Source organism: Petromyzon marinus, chromosome 9 (assembly GCF_048934315.1).
Source record: "Petromyzon marinus isolate PM22_M1 ecotype Great Lakes invasive population chromosome 9, UKy_Petmar_22M1.pri1.0, whole genome shotgun sequence".
NCBI classification, from domain to species: Eukaryota; Metazoa; Chordata; class Hyperoartia; order Petromyzontiformes; family Petromyzontidae; genus Petromyzon; species Petromyzon marinus.
The window spans coordinates 3,382,668-3,406,193 of record NC_133675.1 but is presented as its reverse complement, the minus strand read 5'-3'; the positions used below and the strand labels follow the sequence as shown (position 1 = coordinate 3,406,193).

The 23,526-nt window shown below is 42.6% G+C and overlaps 1 protein-coding gene across 1 annotated transcript in view; it reads left to right on the top strand.

The window, feature by feature from the left end:
• The first annotated feature begins 1,092 nt into the window (after window positions 1-1,092).
• Window positions 1,093-23,526, top strand: part of LOC116940697 (complexin-1) — a 336,567-nt gene continuing 314,133 nt past the window's right edge. Inside the window, exon 1 of the mRNA XM_076065821.1 lies at window positions 1,093-1,379. The gene's annotated coding sequence lies outside the window, so the exon portion shown is untranslated. The remainder of the gene's footprint in view (window positions 1,380-23,526) is intronic.

Sequence of the window (23,526 nt, the reverse complement as noted above, 5' to 3'; positions counted from 1 at the left end):
CCAAACGCACGTTGATTCTAAATGTGGAAGGGACCCGGATAACAATCCACGCGACCACGGGGAGAACATGCACACTCCAAAACATACAGCAGGCGTCAAGGTCGGGATCGAACCCGCGACCTCCATACCAGGCGCGGTCGTGATCATCTCGCCACCGCGGCGCCCCGTTCATTCGCTGTTTCATATGCATGTCTTCAGTCATGCTCTTGTGACATTTCTTGATTAACAACGGCAAAACGCATCCCTGAGTGTCAGGACTCTTGTTCAGGAGGGTCCTGCTTTTGCGATGTTGGGCCAATTCTATTCATGAGTGGTTGGCTTCGTTGTGGGAGGAAACAGGGAGAATCCGGAGAAATGTATAATTAAAAAAATACAATTGCCATTTGCGGATTTCCCATATAGAGTGGGTGCCATTGGTTAGGCGTGTGTGGAGTGCTAGGCGAGGCTTTGTGCTCTGCGTGATTAACAATGCCATGGTTCGTTTCGTTTGCACAGCCGGCAGGTGTGTGGGAACAATAAAACAGACGCACACACGCGCACCAAAACAAAGCCGCGCGCGGACACGTGTGCAGACAAAGATACCTAATTAGCACACACATACACCACGTACACACACATCCTTACACACACCCACATGCACACGATCACACGTTGCACAATCAAAGTCAAATACATCCGTAATTACCACTTACAAACACACGCGCGCGCGAGCAAACACCATGCAAATACAAAGATTCACCCCCCTCGTGTAGCCTGTACAGACTGTTGGGGCAAGTTCTGTTAGCGAGCACCTAGGTCGCGTCACACAAGGGGGTGGGTGGCCAGCACCACGCCCGGCCGCCTTTGTCTCCCTAGTGGCGATGTTTGCCGTACCAGACATTCATTTGAGGCTGATTAGATGTCGGGGATGCCCAGGACCGATTCAGATATTCGTCACTGGTGTTGGCCCGTAAATGGGAATCGAATTCGGGTCTTCGCGCCGCGCGCTAATCGCTGCTCCCATATACACACAGAGACACAAACACGCACACACGTGGTAACAAACGCACACAATCAGTCCGGGACCCGTGAGTCTCCGAATACAGAAGGGACGGCACTGTACGTACCTAGCTTGCGCTCTCTCACTCTCCCCCGCTCTCTCTCTCTCCCTCTCCGTCCAATTAAACCTCTAACACCGAACCCTATCGCTAGCGAGGAGCGCAGTGATTCGTGCCGAGAGAAGCTGCCACTCCACGTTCTCGCCAGCCGTCCTGCCTTGACCCCCTCCCCCCTGGGTTGCTCCTCCCGAGGCTCCCCGTGGCTTTACCCAGGGACCGGCTCGGCTCGCCCAGGAGCTGTCCACGGCCGAGAGGGTGCTGAACGAGATCGCGCGGACCGCGGTGAGTCGGCAAATGTAACCGTGTAAGCCATCACGGCGGTGTTTAGACCCATCATGGCTCGGTCGCGTTTAACTCACGAAGCGGTGGTGCGAATACAGAATTGTGTGTTTAGAGGTATGCATCTGGATGTTTCAATGAACAACAGCGTCGGTCCATGCAACGCACTGTGGAAAGACCAATGCACGTGCGTACATTCTAGCGCCTTCGTGAGCTAGGCGAGCTGAGTGTGTGTGTGCGCACATGGATGTATGTATGCATGCACCAGTGTGTGTGTCTACGTTCGCTGTATCACAGTACGCGTATGGGGAGGTACGGAGGGAGGCTCTGGGACCGGTGACCGATATGAGCCGGTGCGTTGCTCGGTTACCCCTGGCCGGTGTTCGCTTTCGTCTGGGCGAGGTGGGGAAGAGACGGGAAGAGCCGGGTATCACCACTAGGCCATAGGCGCAGACGGGCGCGGCACAGTCGCCGGCGAAGCAAGGGGACGGGGGTGGGGGGGGGAATGCGACGCGGTCCCTTTAAAACGGCAAATAAAAAAAATTCGCCCGGTTCTTTTTCCCCCTCTGACAAATAATGATTTGGGGGGCGGGGGGATACAGAGTCGTGTGGCCTGAGCTCTGGGGAAGAGGGGGGAAGGGGGTTGGGGGTTGGGGGAGGGGGGCTGGGGGAGGAGGGCTGGGGGGCTGGGGGAGGGGGGCTGGGGGAGGGGGTTTGGGGGAGGGGTTTGGGGGAGCCCCCTCCCCCAGGGGGGCTGGGGGTCATTAGAGAATGAAGGGATGATGGGCGTGGCGACACCCACGAATGGGGATTGGATCCCGCCCCCCCTTCCATGGAAGGGTTCGGGTCGTGGAACTCGAAATGAACGTCGACTCCGAGATTCGATTGCTTGCCGCTTTCAAGCTGATACTGTGCTTGCGCACAGCAGCAATATGGTTCGGGAGCTAAATGCCAATGTCGAGGTCTGCTGCTGCTGCTGACCACGACGAGAGGGGCTTCGGCAGAGAGGGGTCGTGTCGCTGTTTCCTCCTCCGTTGAAGGAGTGCAGACGACCACAGTGGGTTTACTCTGCGGTCCATAGTTTGGATTGCATGGCCGAACTCGCACTACCGTGCCTTGGAAGCAAATTAACAAAACAAATGCTAAGTGAGTTACATTGTGTCGACTGTGACTACAAACACGTTAATTGAGTTACATTGTGTTGGCTATGACCACAAACACTTTAAGTGAGTTACATTGTGTCGACTGTGACTACAAACACAAGTGAGTTACATTGTGTCGATTGTGACTACAAACACGCTAAGTGAGTTACATTGTGTTGGCTATGACCACAAACACTTTAAGTGAGTTACATTGTGTCGACTGTGACTACAAACACGCTAAGTGAGTTACATTGTGTCAACTGTGACTACAAACACGTTAAGTGACTTACATTGTGTCGACTGTGACTACAAACACGCTAAGTGAGTTACATTGTGTCGACTGTGACTATAAACACGTTAAGTGAGTTACATTGTGTTGACTGTGACTACAAACACGTTAAGTGAGTCACATCGTTTCGATTGGGACTGCAAACACGTTAAGTGTGTCACATTGTGTCGACTGTGACTATACACACTCTATGTGAGTCGCATTGTGTCGACTGTGACTACAAACACGCTAAGTTAGTTACATTGTGTAGACTGTGACTACAACCACGCTAAGTGAGTCACATTGTGTAGACTGTGACTACAAACACGCTAAGTGAGTTACATTATGTAGACTGTGACTACAAACACTCTAAGTGAGTCACATCGTGTCGATTGTGACTACAAACACGCTAAGTGAGTCACATTGTGTAGACTGTGACTACAAAGACGTTAAGTGAGTTACATTGTGTAGACTGTGACTACAAACACGCTAAGTGAGTTACATTATGTCGACTGTGACTACAAACACGCTAAGTGAGTTACATTGTGTCGACTGTGACTACAAACACGTTAATTGAGTTACATTGTGTCGACTGTGACTACAAACACGCTAAGTGAGTCACATCGTGTCGACTGTGACTACAAACACGTTAAGTGAGTTACATTGTGTAGACTGTGACTACAAACACGTTAAGTGAGTTACATTGTGTCGACTGTGACTTCAAACACGCTAAGTGAGTTACATTGTGTCGACTGTGACTACAAACACGTTAATTGAGTTACATTGTGTTGGCTGTGACTACAAACACGTTAAGTGAGTTACATTGTGTCGACTGTGACTACAAACACGTTAAGTGAGTCACATTGTGTCGACTGTGACTACAAACACGTTAAGTGAGTCACATTGTGTCGACTGTGACTACAAACACGCTAAGTGAGTTACATTGTGTAGACTATGACTACAAACACGTTAAGTGAGTTACATTGTGTTGGCTATGACCACAAACACTTTAAGTGAGTTACATTGTGTCGACTGTGACTACAAACACAAGTGAGTTACATTGTGTCGATTGTGACTACAAACACGCTAAGTGAGTTACATTGTGTTGGCTGTGACTACAAACACGCTAAGTGAGTTACATTGTGTCGACTGTGACTATAAACACGTTAAGTGAGTTACATTGTGTTGACTGTGACTACAAACACGTTAAGTGAGTCACATCGTGTCGACTGTGACTACAAACATGCTAAGTGAGTTACATTGTGTCGACTGTGACTACAAACACGTTAATTGAGTTACATTGTGTCGACTGTGACTACAAACACGCTAAGTGAGTCACATCGTGTCGACTGTGACTACAAACACGTTAAGTGAGTTACATTGTGTCGACTGTGACTTCAAACACGCTAAGTGAGTTACATTGTGTCGACTGTGACTTCAAACACGCTAAGTGAGTTACATTATGTAGACTGTGACTACAAACACTCTAAGTGAGTCACATCGTGTCGATTGTGACTACAAACACGCTAAGTGAGTCACATTGTGTAGACTGTGACTACAAAGACGTTAAGTGAGTTACATTGTGTAGACTGTGACTACAAACACGCTAAGTGAGTTACATTATGTCGACTGTGACTACAAACACGCTAAGTGAGTTACATTGTGTCGACTGTGACTACAAACACGTTAATTGAGTTACATTGTGTCGACTGTGACTACAAACACGCTAAGTGAGTCACATCGTGTCGACTGTGACTACAAACACGTTAAGTGAGTTACATTGTGTAGACTGTGACTACAAACACGTTAAGTGAGTTACATTGTGTCGACTGTGACTTCAAACACGCTAAGTGAGTTACATTGTGTCGACTGTGACTACAAACACGTTAATTGAGTTACATTGTGTTGGCTGTGACTACAAACACGTTAAGTGAGTTACATTGTGTCGACTGTGACTACAAACACGTTAAGTGAGTCACATTGTGTCGACTGTGACTACAAACACGTTAAGTGAGTTACATCGTGTCGACTGTGACTACAAACACGCTAAGTGAGTTACATTGTGTCAACTGTGACTTCAAACACGCTAAGTGAGTTACATTGTGTCGACTGTGACTACAAACACGTTAATTGAGTTACATTGTGTTGGCTGTGACTACAAACACGTTAAGTGAGTTACATTGTGTCGACTGTGACTAAAAACACGTTAAGTGAGTCACATTGTGTCGACTGTGACTACAAACACGTTAAGTGAGTTACATCGTGTCGACTGTGACTACAAACACGCTAAGTGAGTTACATTGTGTAGACTATGACTACAAACACGCTAAGTTAGTCACATCGTGTCGACTGTGACTACAAACACTCTATGTGAGTCACATTGTGTCGACTGTGACTACAAACACTCTATGTGAGTCACATTGTGTCGACTGTGACTACAAACACGCTATGTGAGTCACATCGTGTAGACTGTGACTTCAAACACGCTAAGTGAGTTACATTGTGTCGACTGTGACTACAAACACGTTAATTGAGTTACATTGTGTTGGCTGTGACTACAAACACGTTAAGTGAGTTACATTGTGTCGACTGTGACTACAAACACGTTAAGTGAGTCACATTGTGTCGACTGTGACTACAAACACGCTAAGTGAGTTACATTGTGTAGACTATGACTACAAACACGTTAAGTGAGTTACATTGTGTTGGCTATGACCAGAAACACTTTAAGTGAGTTACATTGTGTCGACTGTGACTACAAACACAAGTGAGTTACATTGTGTCGATTGTGACTACAAACACGCTAAGTGAGTTACATTGTGTCAACTGTGACTACAAACACGTTAAGTGACTTACATTGTGTCGACTGTGACTACAAACACGCTAAGTGAGTTACATTGTGTCGACTGTGACTATAAACACGTTAAGTGAGTTACATTGTGTTGACTGTGACTACAAACACGTTAAGTGAGTCACATCGTTTCGATTGGGACTGCAAACACGTTAAGTGTGTCACATTGTGTCGACTGTGACTATACACACTCTATGTGAGTCACATTGTGTCGACTGTGACTACAAACACGCTAAGTTAGTTACATTGTGTAGACTGACTACAACCACGCTAAGTGAGTCACATTGTGTAGACTGTGACTACAAACACGCTAAGTGAGTTACATTATGTAGACTGTGACTACAAACACTCTAAGTGAGTCACATCGTGTCGATTGTGACTACAAACACGCTAAGTGAGTCACATTGTGTAGACTGTGACTACAAAGACGTTAAGTGAGTTACATTGTGTAGACTGTGACTACAAACACGCTAAGTGAGTTACATTATGTCGACTGTGACTACAAACACGCTAAGTGAGTTACATTGTGTCGACTGTGACTACAAACACGTTAATTGAGTTACATTGTGTCGACTGTGACTACAAACACGCTAAGTGAGTCACATCGTGTCGACTGTGACTACAAACACGTTAAGTGAGTTACATTGTGTAGACTGTGACTACAAACACGTTAAGTGAGTTACATTGTGTCGACTGTGACTTCAAACACGCTAAGTGAGTTACATTGTGTCGACTGTGACTACAAACACGTTAATTGAGTTACATTGTGTTGGCTGTGACTACAAACACGTTAAGTGAGTTACATTGTGTCGACTGTGACTACAAACACGTTAAGTGAGTCACATTGTGTCGACTGTGACTACAAACACGTTAAGTGAGTCACATTGTGTCGACTGTGACTACAAACACGCTAAGTGAGTTAAATTGTGTAGACTATGACTACAAACACGTTAAGTGAGTTACATTGTGTTGGCTATGACCACAAACACTTTAAGTGAGTTACATTGTGTCGATTGTGACTACAAACACGCTAAGTGAGTTACATTGTGTTGGCTGTGACTACAAACACGCTAAGTGAGTTACATTGTGTCGACTGTGACTATAAACACGTTAAGTGAGTTACATTGTGTTGACTGTGACTACAAACACGTTAAGTGAGTCACATCGTGTCGACTGTGACTACAAACATGCTAAGTGAGTTACATTGTGTCGACTGTGACTACAAACACGTTAATTGAGTTACATTGTGTCGACTGTGACTACAAACACGCTAAGTGAGTCACATCGTGTCGACTGTGACTACAAACACGTTAAGTGAGTTACATTGTGTCGACTGTGACTTCAAACACGCTAAGTGAGTTACATTGTGTAGACTGTGACTACAAACACGCTAAGTGAGTTACATTATGTAGACTGTGACTACAAACACTCTAAGTGAGTCACATCGTGTCGATTGTGACTACAAACACGCTAAGTGAGTCACATTGTGTAGACTGTGACTACAAAGACGTTAAGTGAGTTACATTGTGTAGACTGTGACTACAAACACGCTAAGTGAGTTACATTATGTCGACTGTGACTACAAACACGCTAAGTGAGTTACATTGTGTCGACTGTGACTACAAACACGTTAATTGAGTTACATTGTGTCGACTGTGACTACAAACACGCTAAGTGAGTCACATCGTGTCGACTGTGACTACAAACACGTTAAGTGAGTTACATTGTGTAGACTGTGACTACAAACACGTTAAGTGAGTTACATTGTGTCGACTGTGACTTCAAACACGCTAAGTGAGTTACATTGTGTCGACTGTGACTACAAACACGTTAATTGAGTTACATTGTGTTGGCTGTGACTACAAACACATTAAGTGAGTTACATTGTATCGACTGTGACTACAAACACGTTAAGTGAGTCACATTGTGTCGACTGTGACTACAAACACGTTAAGTGAGTTACATCGTGTCGACTGTGACTACAAACACGCTAAGTGAGTTACATTGTGTCAACTGTGACTTCAAACACGCTAAGTGAGTTACATTGTGTCGACTGTGACTACAAACACGTTAATTGAGTTACATTGTGTTGGCTGTGACTACAAACACGTTAAGTGAGTTACATTGTGTCGACTGTGACTAAAAACACGTTAAGTGAGTCACATTGTGTCGACTGTGACTACAAACACGTTAAGTGAGTTACATCGTGTCGACTGTGACTACAAACACGCTAAGTGAGTTACATTGTGTAGACTATGACTACAAACACGCTAAGTTAGTCACATCGTGTCGACTGTGACTACAAACACTCTATGTGAGTCACATTGTGTCGACTGTGACTACAAACACTCTATGTGAGTCACATTGTGTCGACTGTGACTACAAACACGCTATGTGAGTCACATCGTGTAGACTGTGACTTCAAACACGCTAAGTGAGTTACATTGTGTCGACTGTGACTACAAACACGTTAATTGAGTTACATTGTGTTGGCTGTGACTACAAACACGTTAAGTGAGTTACATTGTGTCGACTGTGACTACAAACACGTTAAGTGAGTCACATTGTGTCGACTGTGACTACAAACACGCTAAGTGAGTTACATTGTGTAGACTATGACTACAAACACGTTAAGTGAGTTACATTGTGTTGGCTATGACCAGAAACACTTTAAGTGAGTTACATTGTGTCGACTGTGACTACAAACACAAGTGAGTTACATTGTGTCGATTGTGACTACAAACACGCTAAGTGAGTTACATTGTGTCAACTGTGACTACAAACACGTTAAGTGACTTACATTGTGTCGACTGTGACTACAAACACGCTAAGTGAGTTACATTGTGTCGACTGTGACTATAAACACGTTAAGTGAGTTACATTGTGTTGACTGTGACTACAAACACGTTAAGTGAGTCACATCGTTTCGATTGGGACTGCAAACACGTTAAGTGTGTCACATTGTGTCGACTGTGACTATACACACTCTATGTGAGTCACATTGTGTCGACTGTGACTACAAACACGCTAAGTTAGTTACATTGTGTAGACTGACTACAACCACGCTAAGTGAGTCACATTGTGTAGACTGTGACTACAAACACGCTAAGTGAGTTACATTATGTAGACTGTGACTACAAACACTCTAAGTGAGTCACATCGTGTCGATTGTGACTACAAACACGCTAAGTGAGTCTCATTGTGTAGACTGTGACTACAAACACGTTAAGTGAGTTACATTGTGTAGACTGTGACTACAAACACGCTAAGTGAGTTACATTATGTCGACTGTGACTACAAACACGCTAAGTGAGTTACATTGTGTCGACTGTGACTACAAACACGTTAATTGAGTTACATTGTGTCGACTGTGACTACAAACACGCTAAGTGAGTCACATCGTGTCGACTGTGACTACAAACACGTTAAGTGAGTTACATTGTGTCGACTGTGACTTCAAACACGCTAAGTGAGTTACATTGTGTCGACTGTGACTACAAACACGTTAATTGAGTTACATTGTGTTGGCTGTGACTACAAACACGTTAAGTGAGTTACATTGTGTCGACTGTGACTACAAACACGTTAAGTGAGTCACATTGTGTCGACTGTGACTACAAACACGTTAAGTGAGTTACATCGTGTCGACTGTGACTACAAACACGCTAAGTTAGTCACATCGTGTCGACTGTGACTAGAAACACTCTATGTGAGTCACATTGTGTCGACTGTGACTACAAACACTCTATGTGAGTCACATTGTGTCGACTGTGACTACAAACACGCTATGTGAGTCACATCGTGTAGACTGTGACTTCAAACACGCTAAGTGAGTTACATTGTGTCGACTGTGACTACAAACACGCTAAGTGAGTCACATCGTGTCGACTGTGACTACAAACACGTTAAGTGAGTTACATTGTGTAGACTGTGACTACAAACACGTTAAGTGAGTTACATTGTGTCGACTGTGACTTCAAACACGCTAAGTGAGTTACATTGTGTTGACTGTGACTACAAACACGTTAATTGAGTTACATTGTGTTGGCTGTGACTACAAACACGTTAAGTGAGTTACATTGTGTCGACTGTGACTACAAACACGTTTAGTGAGTTACATCGTGTCGACTGTGACTACAAACACGCTAAGTGAGTTACATTGTGTCGACTGTGACTACAAACACGCTAAGTGAGTTACATTGTGTAGACTATGACTACAAACACGCTAAGTTAGTCACATCGTGTCGACTGTGACTACAAACACTCTATGTGAGTCACATTGTGTCGACTGTGACTACAAACACGCTAAGTTAGTTACATTGTGTAGACTGTGACTACAACCACGCTAAGTGAGTCACATTGTGTAGACTGTGACTACAAACACACTAAGTGAGTTACATTATGTAGACTGTGACTACAAACACTCTAAGTGAGTCACATTGTGTAGACTGTGACTACAAACACACTAAGTGAGTTACATTATGTAGACTGTGACTACAAACACTCTAAGTGAGTCACATCGTATCGATTGTGACTACAAACACGCTAAGTGAGTCACATCGTGTCGACTGTGACTACAAACACGTTAAGTGAGTTACATTGTGTAGACTGTGACTACAAACACGCTAAGTGAGTTACATTATGTCGACTGTGACTTCAAACACGCTAAGTGAGTTACATTGTGTCGACTGTGACTACAAACACGTTAAGTGAGTCACATTGTGTCGACTCTGACTACAAACACGTTAAGTGAGTTACATAGTGTCGACTGTGACTACAAACACGTTAAGTGAGTCACATCGTGTCGATTGTGACTACAAACACGCTAAGTGAGTCACATTGTGTAGACTGTGACTACAAAGACGTTAAGTGAGTTACATTGTGTAGACTGTGACTACAAACACGCTAAGTGAGTTACATTATGTCGACTGTGACTACAAACACGCTAAGTGAGTTACATTGTGTCGACTGTGACTACAAACACGTTAATTGAGTTACATTGTGTCGACTGTGACTACAAACACGCTAAGTGAGTCACATCGTGTCGACTGTGACTACAAACACGTTAAGTGAGTTACATTGTGTAGACTGTGACTACAAACACGTTAAGTGAGTTACATTGTGTCGACTGTGACTTCAAACACGCTAAGTGAGTTACATTGTGTCGACTGTGACTACAAACACGTTAATTGAGTTACATTGTGTTGGCTGTGACTACAAACACGTTAAGTGAGTTACATTGTGTCGACTGTGACTACAAACACGTTAAGTGAGTCACATTGTGTCGACTGTGACTACAAACACGTTAAGTGAGTCACATTGTGTCGACTGTGACTACAAACACGCTAAGTGAGTTACATTGTGTAGACTATGACTACAAACACGTTAAGTGAGTTACATTGTGTTGGCTATGACCACAAACACTTTAAGTGAGTTACATTGTGTCGACTGTGACTACAAACACAAGTGAGTTACATTGTGTCGATTGTGACTACAAACACGCTAAGTGAGTTACATTGTGTTGGCTGTGACTACAAACACGCTAAGTGAGTTACATTGTGTCGACTGTGACTATAAACACGTTAAGTGAGTTACATTGTGTTGACTGTGACTACAAACACGTTAAGTGAGTCACATCGTGTCGACTGTGACTACAAACATGCTAAGTGAGTTACATTGTGTCGACTGTGACTACAAACACGTTAATTGAGTTACATTGTGTCGACTGTGACTACAAACACGCTAAGTGAGTCACATCGTGTCGACTGTGACTACAAACACGTTAAGTGAGTTACATTGTGTCGACTGTGACTTCAAACACGCTAAGTGAGTTACATTGTGTCGACTGTGACTTCAAACACGCTAAGTGAGTTACATTATGTAGACTGTGACTACAAACACTCTAAGTGAGTCACATCGTGTCGATTGTGACTACAAACACGCTAAGTGAGTCACATTGTGTAGACTGTGACTACAAAGACGTTAAGTGAGTTACATTGTGTAGACTGTGACTACAAACACGCTAAGTGAGTTACATTATGTCGACTGTGACTACAAACACGCTAAGTGAGTTACATTGTGTCGACTGTGACTACAAACACGTTAATTGAGTTACATTGTGTCGACTGTGACTACAAACACGCTAAGTGAGTCACATCGTGTCGACTGTGACTACAAACACGTTAAGTGAGTTACATTGTGTAGACTGTGACTACAAACACGTTAAGTGAGTTACATTGTGTCGACTGTGACTTCAAACACGCTAAGTGAGTTACATTGTGTCGACTGTGACTACAAACACGTTAATTGAGTTACATTGTGTTGGCTGTGACTACAAACACGTTAAGTGAGTTACATTGTGTCGACTGTGACTACAAACACGTTAAGTGAGTCACATTGTGTCGACTGTGACTACAAACACGTTAAGTGAGTTACATCGTGTCGACTGTGACTACAAACACGCTAAGTGAGTTACATTGTGTCAACTGTGACTTCAAACACGCTAAGTGAGTTACATTGTGTCGACTGTGACTACAAACACGTTAATTGAGTTACATTGTGTTGGCTGTGACTACAAACACGTTAAGTGAGTTACATTGTGTCGACTGTGACTAAAAACACGTTAAGTGAGTCACATTGTGTCGACTGTGACTACAAACACGTTAAGTGAGTTACATCGTGTCGACTGTGACTACAAACACGCTAAGTGAGTTACATTGTGTAGACTATGACTACAAACACGCTAAGTTAGTCACATCGTGTCGACTGTGACTACAAACACTCTATGTGAGTCACATTGTGTCGACTGTGACTACAAACACTCTATGTGAGTCACATTGTGTCGACTGTGACTACAAACACGCTATGTGAGTCACATCGTGTAGACTGTGACTTCAAACACGCTAAGTGAGTTACATTGTGTCGACTGTGACTACAAACACGTTAATTGAGTTACATTGTGTTGGCTGTGACTACAAACACGTTAAGTGAGTTACATTGTGTCGACTGTGACTACAAACACGTTAAGTGAGTCACATTGTGTCGACTGTGACTACAAACACGCTAAGTGAGTTACATTGTGTAGACTATGACTACAAACACGTTAAGTGAGTTACATTGTGTTGGCTATGACCAGAAACACTTTAAGTGAGTTACATTGTGTCGACTGTGACTACAAACACAAGTGAGTTACATTGTGTCGATTGTGACTACAAACACGCTAAGTGAGTTACATTGTGTCAACTGTGACTACAAACACGTTAAGTGACTTACATTGTGTCGACTGTGACTACAAACACGCTAAGTGAGTTACATTGTGTCGACTGTGACTATAAACACGTTAAGTGAGTTACATTGTGTTGACTGTGACTACAAACACGTTAAGTGAGTCACATCGTTTCGATTGGGACTGCAAACACGTTAAGTGTGTCACATTGTGTCGACTGTGACTATACACACTCTATGTGAGTCACATTGTGTCGACTGTGACTACAAACACGCTAAGTTAGTTACATTGTGTAGACTGACTACAACCACGCTAAGTGAGTCACATTGTGTAGACTGTGACTACAAACACGCTAAGTGAGTTACATTATGTAGACTGTGACTACAAACACTCTAAGTGAGTCACATCGTGTCGATTGTGACTACAAACACGCTAAGTGAGTCACATTGTGTAGACTGTGACTACAAAGACGTTAAGTGAGTTACATTGTGTAGACTGTGACTACAAACACGCTAAGTGAGTTACATTATGTCGACTGTGACTACAAACACGCTAAGTGAGTTACATTGTGTCGACTGTGACTACAAACACGTTAATTGAGTTACATTGTGTCGACTGTGACTACAAACACGCTAAGTGAGTCACATCGTGTCGACTGTGACTACAAACACGTTAAGTGAGTTACATTGTGTAGACTGTGACTACAAACACGTTAAGTGAGTTACATTGTGTCGACTGTGACTTCAAACACGCTAAGTGAGTTACATTGTGTCGACTGTGACTACAAACACGTTAATTGAGTTACATTGTGTTGGCTGTGACTACAAACACGTTAAGTGAGTTACATTGTGTCGACTGTGACTACAAACACGTTAAGTGAGTCACATTGTGTCGACTGTGACTACAAACACGTTAAGTGAGTCACATTGTGTCGACTGTGACTACAAACACGCTAAGTGAGTTAAATTGTGTAGACTATGACTACAAACACGTTAAGTGAGTTACATTGTGTTGGCTATGACCACAAACACTTTAAGTGAGTTACATTGTGTCGATTGTGACTACAAACACGCTAAGTGAGTTACATTGTGTTGGCTGTGACTACAAACACGCTAAGTGAGTTACATTGTGTCGACTGTGACTATAAACACGTTAAGTGAGTTACATTGTGTTGACTGTGACTACAAACACGTTAAGTGAGTCACATCGTGTCGACTGTGACTACAAACATGCTAAGTGAGTTACATTGTGTCGACTGTGACTACAAACACGTTAATTGAGTTACATTGTGTCGACTGTGACTACAAACACGCTAAGTGAGTCACATCGTGTCGACTGTGACTACAAACACGTTAAGTGAGTTACATTGTGTCGACTGTGACTTCAAACACGCTAAGTGAGTTACATTGTGTAGACTGTGACTACAAACACGCTAAGTGAGTTACATTATGTAGACTGTGACTACAAACACTCTAAGTGAGTCACATCGTGTCGATTGTGACTACAAACACGCTAAGTGAGTCACATTGTGTAGACTGTGACTACAAAGACGTTAAGTGAGTTACATTGTGTAGACTGTGACTACAAACACGCTAAGTGAGTTACATTATGTCGACTGTGACTACAAACACGCTAAGTGAGTTACATTGTGTCGACTGTGACTACAAACACGTTAATTGAGTTACATTGTGTCGACTGTGACTACAAACACGCTAAGTGAGTCACATCGTGTCGACTGTGACTACAAACACGTTAAGTGAGTTACATTGTGTAGACTGTGACTACAAACACGTTAAGTGAGTTACATTGTGTCGACTGTGACTTCAAACACGCTAAGTGAGTTACATTGTGTCGACTGTGACTACAAACACGTTAATTGAGTTACATTGTGTTGGCTGTGACTACAAACACATTAAGTGAGTTACATTGTGTCGACTGTGACTACAAACACGTTAAGTGAGTCACATTGTGTCGACTGTGACTACAAACACGTTAAGTGAGTTACATCGTGTCGACTGTGACTACAAACACGCTAAGTGAGTTACATTGTGTCAACTGTGACTTCAAACACGCTAAGTGAGTTACATTGTGTCGACTGTGACTACAAACACGTTAATTGAGTTACATTGTGTTGGCTGTGACTACAAACACGTTAAGTGAGTTACATTGTGTCGACTGTGACTAAAAACACGTTAAGTGAGTCACATTGTGTCGACTGTGACTACAAACACGTTAAGTGAGTTACATCGTGTCGACTGTGACTACAAACACGCTAAGTGAGTTACATTGTGTAGACTATGACTACAAACACGCTAAGTTAGTCACATCGTGTCGACTGTGACTACAAACACTCTATGTGAGTCACATTGTGTCGACTGTGACTACAAACACTCTATGTGAGTCACATTGTGTCGACTGTGACTACAAACACGCTATGTGAGTCACATCGTGTAGACTGTGACTTCAAACACGCTAAGTGAGTTACATTGTGTCGACTGTGACTACAAACACGTTAATTGAGTTACATTGTGTTGGCTGTGACTACAAACACGTTAAGTGAGTTACATTGTGTCGACTGTGACTACAAACACGTTAAGTGAGTCACATTGTGTCGACTGTGACTACAAACACGCTAAGTGAGTTACATTGTGTAGACTATGACTACAAACACGTTAAGTGAGTTACATTGTGTTGGCTATGACCAGAAACACTTTAAGTGAGTTACATTGTGTCGACTGTGACTACAAACACAAGTGAGTTACATTGTGTCGATTGTGACTACAAACACGCTAAGTGAGTTACATTGTGTCAACTGTGACTACAAACACGTTAAGTGACTTACATTGTGTCGACTGTGACTACAAACACGCTAAGTGAGTTACATTGTGTCGACTGTGACTATAAACACGTTAAGTGAGTTACATTGTGTTGACTGTGACTACAAACACGTTAAGTGAGTCACATCGTTTCGATTGGGACTGCAAACACGTTAAGTGTGTCACATTGTGTCGACTGTGACTATACACACTCTATGTGAGTCACATTGTGTCGACTGTGACTACAAACACGCTAAGTTAGTTACATTGTGTAGACTGACTACAACCACGCTAAGTGAGTCACATTGTGTAGACTGTGACTACAAACACGCTAAGTGAGTTACATTATGTAGACTGTGACTACAAACACTCTAAGTGAGTCACATCGTGTAGATTGTGACTACAAACACGCTAAGTGAGTCACATTGTGTAGACTGTGACTACAAACACGTTAAGTGAGTTACATTGTGTAGACTGTGACTACAAACACGCTAAGTGAGTTACATTATGTCGACTGTGACTACAAACACGCTAAGTGAGTTACATTGTGTCGACTGTGACTACAAACACGTTAATTGAGTTACATTGTGTCGACTGTGACTACAAACACGCTAAGTGAGTCACATCGTGTCGACTGTGACTACAAACACGTTAAGTGAGTTACATTGTGTCGACTGTGACTTCAAACACGCTAAGTGAGTTACATTGTGTCGACTGTGACTACAAACACGTTAATTGAGTTACATTGTGTTGGCTGTGACTACAAACACGTTAAGTGAGTTACATTGTGTCGACTGTGACTACAAACACGTTAAGTGAGTCACATTGTGTCGACTGTGACTACAAACACGTTAAGTGAGTTACATCGTGTCGACTGTGACTACAAACACGCTAAGTTAGTCACATCGTGTCGACTGTGACTAGAAACACTCTATGTGAGTCACATTGTGTCGACTGTGACTACAAACACTCTATGTGAGTCACATTGTGTCGACTGTGACTACAAACACGCTATGTGAGTCACATCGTGTAGACTGTGACTTCAAACACGCTAAGTGAGTTACATTGTGTCGACTGTGACTACAAACACGCTAAGTGAGTCACATCGTGTCGACTGTGACTACAAACACGTTAAGTGAGTTACATTGTGTAGACTGTGACTACAAACACGTTAAGTGAGTTACATTGTGTCGACTGTGACTTCAAACACGCTAAGTGAGTTACATTGTGTTGACTGTGACTACAAACACGTTAATTGAGTTACATTGTGTTGGCTGTGACTACAAACACGTTAAGTGAGTTACATTGTGTCGACTGTGACTACAAACACGTTTAGTGAGTTACATCGTGTCGACTGTGACTACAAACACGCTAAGTGAGTTACATTGTGTCGACTGTGACTACAAACACGCTAAGTGAGTTACATTGTGTAGACTATGACTACAAACACGCTAAGTTAGTCACATCGTGTCGACTGTGACTACAAACACTCTATGTGAGTCACATTGTGTCGACTGTGACTACAAACACGCTAAGTTAGTTACATTGTGTAGACTGTGACTACAACCACGCTAAGTGAGTCACATTGTGTAGACTGTGACTACAAACACACTAAGTGAGTTACATTATGTAGACTGTGACTACAAACACTCTAAGTGAGTCACATTGTGTAGACTGTGACTACAAACACACTAAGTGAGTTACATTATGTAGACTGTGACTACAAACACTCTAAGTGAGTCACATCGTATCGATTGTGACTACAAACACGCTAAGTGAGTCACATCGTGTCGACTGTGACTACAAACACGTTAAGTGAGTTACATTGTGTAGACTGTGACTACAAACACGCTAAGTGAGTTACATTATGTCGACTGTGACTTCAAACACGCTAAGTGAGTTACATTGTGTCGACTGTGACTACAAACACGTTAAGTGAGTCACATTGTGTCGACTCTGACTACAAACACGTTAAGTGAGTTACATAGTGTCGACTGTGACTACAAACACGTTAAGTGAGTCACATTGTGTCGACTGTGACTACAAACACGTTAAGTGAGTTACATCGTGTCGACTGTGACTACAAACACTCTATGTGAGTCACATTGTGTCGACTGTGACTACAAACACGCTAAGTTAGTTACATTGTGTAGACTGTGACTACAACCACGCTAAGTGAGTCACATTGTGTAGACTGTGACTACAAACACGCTAAGTGAGTTACATTATGTAGACTGTGACTACAAACACTCTAAGTGAGTCACATCGTATCGATTGTGACTACAAACACGCTAAGTGAGTCACATTGTGTAGACTGTGACTACAAACACGTTAAGTGAGTTACATTGTGTAGACTGTGACTACAAACACGCTAAGTGAGTTACATTATGTCGACTGTGACTACAAACACGCTAAGTGAGTTACATTGTGTCGACTGTGACTACAAACACGCTAAGTGAGTCACATCGTGTCGACTGTGACTACAAACACGCTAAGTGAGTTATATTGTGTCGACTGTGACTTCAAACACGCTAAGTGAGTTACATTGTGTTGGCTGTGACTACAAACACGTTAAGTGAGTTAAATTGTGTCGACTGTGACTACAAACACGTTAAGTGAGTCACATTGTGTCGACTGTGACTACAAACACGTTAAGTGAGTTACATCGTGTCGACTGTGACTACAAACACTCTATGTGAGTCACATTGTGTCGACTGTGACTACAAACACGCTAAGTTAGTTACATTGTGTAGACTGTGACTACAACCACGATAAGTGAGTCACATTGTGTAGACTGTGACTACAAACACGCTAAGTGAGTTACATTATGTAGACTGTGACTACAAACACTCTAAGTGAGTCACATCGTATCGATTGTGACTACAAACACGCTAAGTGAGTCACATTGTGTAGACTGTGACTACAAACACGTTAAGTGAGTTACATTGTGTAGACTGTGACTACAAACACGCTAAGTGAGTTACATTATGTCGACTGTGACTACAAACACGCTAAGTGAGTTACATTGTGTCGACTGTGACTACAAACACGCTAAGTGAGTCACATCGTGTCGACTGTGACTACAAACACGCTAAGTGAGTTATATTGTGTCGACTGTGACTTCAAACACGCTAAGTGAGTTACATTGTGTTGGCTGTGACTACAAACACGTTAAGTGAGTTAAATTGTGTCGACTGTGACTACAAACACGTTAAGTGAGTCACATTGTGTCGACTGTGACTACAAACACGTTAAGTGAGTTACATCGTGTCGACTGTGACTACAAACACTCTATGTGAGTCACATTGTGTCGACTGTGACTACAAACACGCTAAGTTAGTTACATTGTGTAGACTGTGACTACAACCACGCTAAGTGAGTCACATTGTGTAGACTGTGACTACAAACACGCTAAGTGAGTTACATTATGTAGACTGTGACTACAAACACTCTAAGTGAGTCACATCGTATCGATTGTGACTACAAACACGCTAAGTGAGTCACATTGTGTAGACTGTGACTACAAACACGTTAAGTGAGTTACATTGTGTAGACTGTGACTACAAACACGCTAAGTGAGTTACATTATGTCGACTGTGACTACAAACACGCTAAGTGAGTCACATTGTGTCGACTGTGACTACAAACACGTTAAGTGAGTTACATCGTGTCGACTGTGACTACAAACACGCTAAGTGAGTTACATTGTGTCGACTGTGACTTCAAACACGCTAAGTGAGTTACATTGTGTTGGCTGTGACTACAAACACGTTAAGTGAGTTAAATTGTGTCGACTGTGACTACAAACACGTTAAGTGAGTCACATTGTGTCGACTGTGACTACAAACACGTTAAGTGAGTTACATCGTGTCGACTGTGACTACAAACACTCTATGTGAGTCACATTGTGTCGACTGTGACTACAAACACGCTATGTGAGTCACATCGTGTAGACTGTGACTTCAAACACGCTAAGTGAGTTACATTGTGTCGACTGTGACTACAAACACGTTAATTGAGTTATATTGTGTTGGCTGTGACTACAAACACGTTAAGTGAGTTACATTGTGTCGACTGTGACTACAAACACGTTAAGTGAGTCACATTGTGTCGACTGTGACTACAAACACGTTAAGTGAGTTACATCGTGTCGACTGTGACTACAAACACGCTAAGTGAGTTACATTGTGTAGACTATGACTACAAACACGCTAAGTTAGTCACATCGTGTCGACTGTGACTACAGACACTCTATGTGAGTCACGTTGTGTCGACTGTGACTACAAACACTCTATGTGAGTCACATTGTGTCGACTCTGACTACAAACACGCTATGTGAGTCACATCGTGTAGACTGTGACTTCAAACACGCTAAGTGAGTTACATTGTGTCGACTGTGACTACAAACACGTTAATTGAGTTACATTGTGTCGGCTGTGACTACAAACACTCTATGTGAGTCACATTGTGTCGACTGTGACTTCAAACACGCTAAGTGAGTTACATTGTGTCGACTGTGACTACAAACACGCTAAGTGTGTCACATCGTGTCGACTGTGACTATACACACTCTATGTGAGTCACATTGTGTCGACTGTGACTACAAACACGCTAAGTTAGTTACATTGTGTAGACTGTGACTACAACCACGCTAAGTGAGTCACATTGTGTAGACTGTGACTACAAACACGCTAAGTGAGTTACATTATGTAGACTGTGACTACAAACACTCTAAGTGAGTCACATCGTATCGATTGTGACTACAAACACGCTAAGTGAGTCACATTGTGTAGACTGTGACTACAAACACGTTAAGTGAGTTACATTGTGTAGACTGTGACTACAAACACGCTAAGTGAGTTACATTATGTCGACTGTGACTACAAACACGCTAAGTGAGTTACATTGTGTCGACTGTGACTACAAACACGTTAATTGAGTTACATTGTGTCGACTGTGACTACAAACACGCTAAGTGAGTCACATTGTGTCGACTGTGACTACAAACACGTTAAGTGAGTCACATTGTGTCGACTCTGACTACAAACACGTTAAGTGAGTTACATCGTGTCGACTGTGACTACAAACACGCTAAGTGAGTTACATTGTGTCGACTGTGACTTCAAACACGCTAAGTGAGTTACATTGTGTCGACTGTGACTACAAACACGTTAATTGAGTTACATTGTGTTGGCTGTGACTACAAACACGTTAAGTGAGTTACATTGTGTCGACTGTGACTACAAACACGTTAAGTGAGTCACATTGTGTCGACTGTGACTACAAACACGTTAAGTGAGTTACATCGTGTCGACTGTGACTACAAACACTCTATGTGAGTCACATTGTGTCGACTGTGACTACAAACACGCTATGTGAGTAACATCGTGTAGACTGTGACTTCAAACACGCTAAGTGAGTTACATTGTGTCGACTGTGACTACAAACACGTTAATTGAGTTACATTGTGTTGGCTGTGACTACAAACACGTTAAGTGAGTTACATTGTGTCAACTGTGACTACAAACACGTTAAGTGAGTCACATTGTGTCGACTGTGACTACAAACACGCTAAGTGAGTTACATTGTGTCGACTGTGACTACAAACACGTTAATTGAGTTACATTGTGTTGGCTGTGACTACAAACACGTTAAGTGAGTTACATTGTGTCGACTGTGACTACAAACACGTTAAGTGAGTCACATTGTGTCGACTGTGACTACAAACACGTTAAGTGAGTTACATCGTGTCGACTGTGACCACAAACACGCTAAGTGAGTTACATTGTGTAGACTATGACTACAAACACGCTAATTGAGTTACATTGTGTCGACTGTGACTACAAACACGCTAAGTGAGTTACATTGTGTCGACTGTGACTACAAACACGTTAAGTGAGTTACATTGTGTCGACTGTGACTACAAACACGCTAAGTTAGTCACATCGTGTCGACTGTGACTACAGACACTCTATGTGAGTCACATTGTGTCGACTGTGACTACAAACACTCTATGTGAGTCACATTGTGTCGACTCTGACTACAATCACGCTATGTGAGTCACATCGTGTAGACTGTGACTTCAAACACGCTAAGTGAGTTACATTGTGTCGACTGTGACTACAAACACGTTAATTGAGTTACATTGTGTCGGCTGTGAGTACAAACACTCTATGTGAGTCACATTGTGTCGACTGTGACTTCAAACACGCTAAGTGAGTTACATTGTGTCGACTGTGACTACAAACACGCTAAGTGAGTTACATTGTGTCGACTGTGACTACAAACACGTTAAGTGACTTACATTGTGTAGACTGTGACTACAAACACGCTAAGTGAGTTACATTGTGTCGACTGTGACTACAAACACGCTAAGTGAGTTACATTGTGTCAACTGTGACTACAAACACGTTAAGTGACTTACATTGTGTTGACTGTGACTACAAACACGTTAAGTGAGTCACATCGTTTCGATTGGGACTGCAAACACGTTAAGTGTGTCACATTGTTTCGACTGTGACTACAAACACTCTATGTGAGTCACATTGTGTCGACTGTGACTACAAACACTCTATGTGAGTCACATTGTGTCGACTGTGACTACAAACACGCTATGTGAGTCACATCGTGTAGACTGTGACTTCAAACACGCTAAGTGAGTTACATTGTGTCGACTGTGACTACAAACACGTTAAGTGAGTTACATTGTGTAGACTGTGACTACAAACACGCTAAGTAAGTTACATTATGTCGACTGTGACTACAAACACGTTTCGGGAGTTACATCGTGTCGACTGTGACTACAAACACGCTAAGTGAGTCACATTGTGTCGACTGTGACTACAAACACGCTAAGGGAGTTACATTGTGTCGACTGTGACTACAAACACGTTAAGTGAGTTACATTGTGTCGACTGTGACTACAAACACGTTAATTGAGTTACATTGTGTTGGCTGTGACTACAAACACGTTAAGTGAGTTACATTGTGTCGACTGTGACTACAAACACGTTAAGTGAGTCACATTGTGTCGACTGTAACTACAAACACGTTAAGTGAGTTACATCGTGTCGACTGTGACTACAAACACGCTAAGTGAGTTACATTGTGTAGACTATGACTACAAACACGCTAAGTTAGTCACATCGTGTCGACTGTGACTACAAACACTCTATGTGAGTCACATTGTGTCGACTGTGACTACAAACACTCTATTTGAGTCACATTGTGTCGACTGTGACTACAAACACGCTATGTGAGTCACATCGTGTAGACTGTGACTTCAAACACGCTAAGTGAGTTACATTGTGTCGACTGTGACTACAAACACGTTAATTGAGTTACATTGTGTTGACTGTGACTACAAACACGTTAAGTGAGTTACATTTTGTCGACTGTGACTACAAACACGTTAAGTGAGTCACATTGTGTCGACTGTGACTACAAACACGTTAAGTGAGTTACATCGTGTCGACTGTGACTACAAGCACGCTAAGTGAGTTACATTGTGTAGACTATGACTACAAACACGCTAAGTTAGTCACATCGTGTCGACTGTGACTACAAACACTCTATGTGAGTCACATTGTGTCGACTGTGACTACAAACACTCTATGTGAGTCACATTGTGTCGACTGTGACTACAAACACGCTATGTGAGTCACATCGTGTAGACTGTGACTTCAAACACGCTAAGTGAGTTACATTGTGTCGACTGTGACTACAAACACGTTAATTGAGTTACATTGTGTAGACTGTGACTACAAACACTCTATGTGAGTCACATTGTGTCGACTGTGACTTCAAACACGCTAAGTGAGTTACATTGTGTCGACTGTGACTACAAAC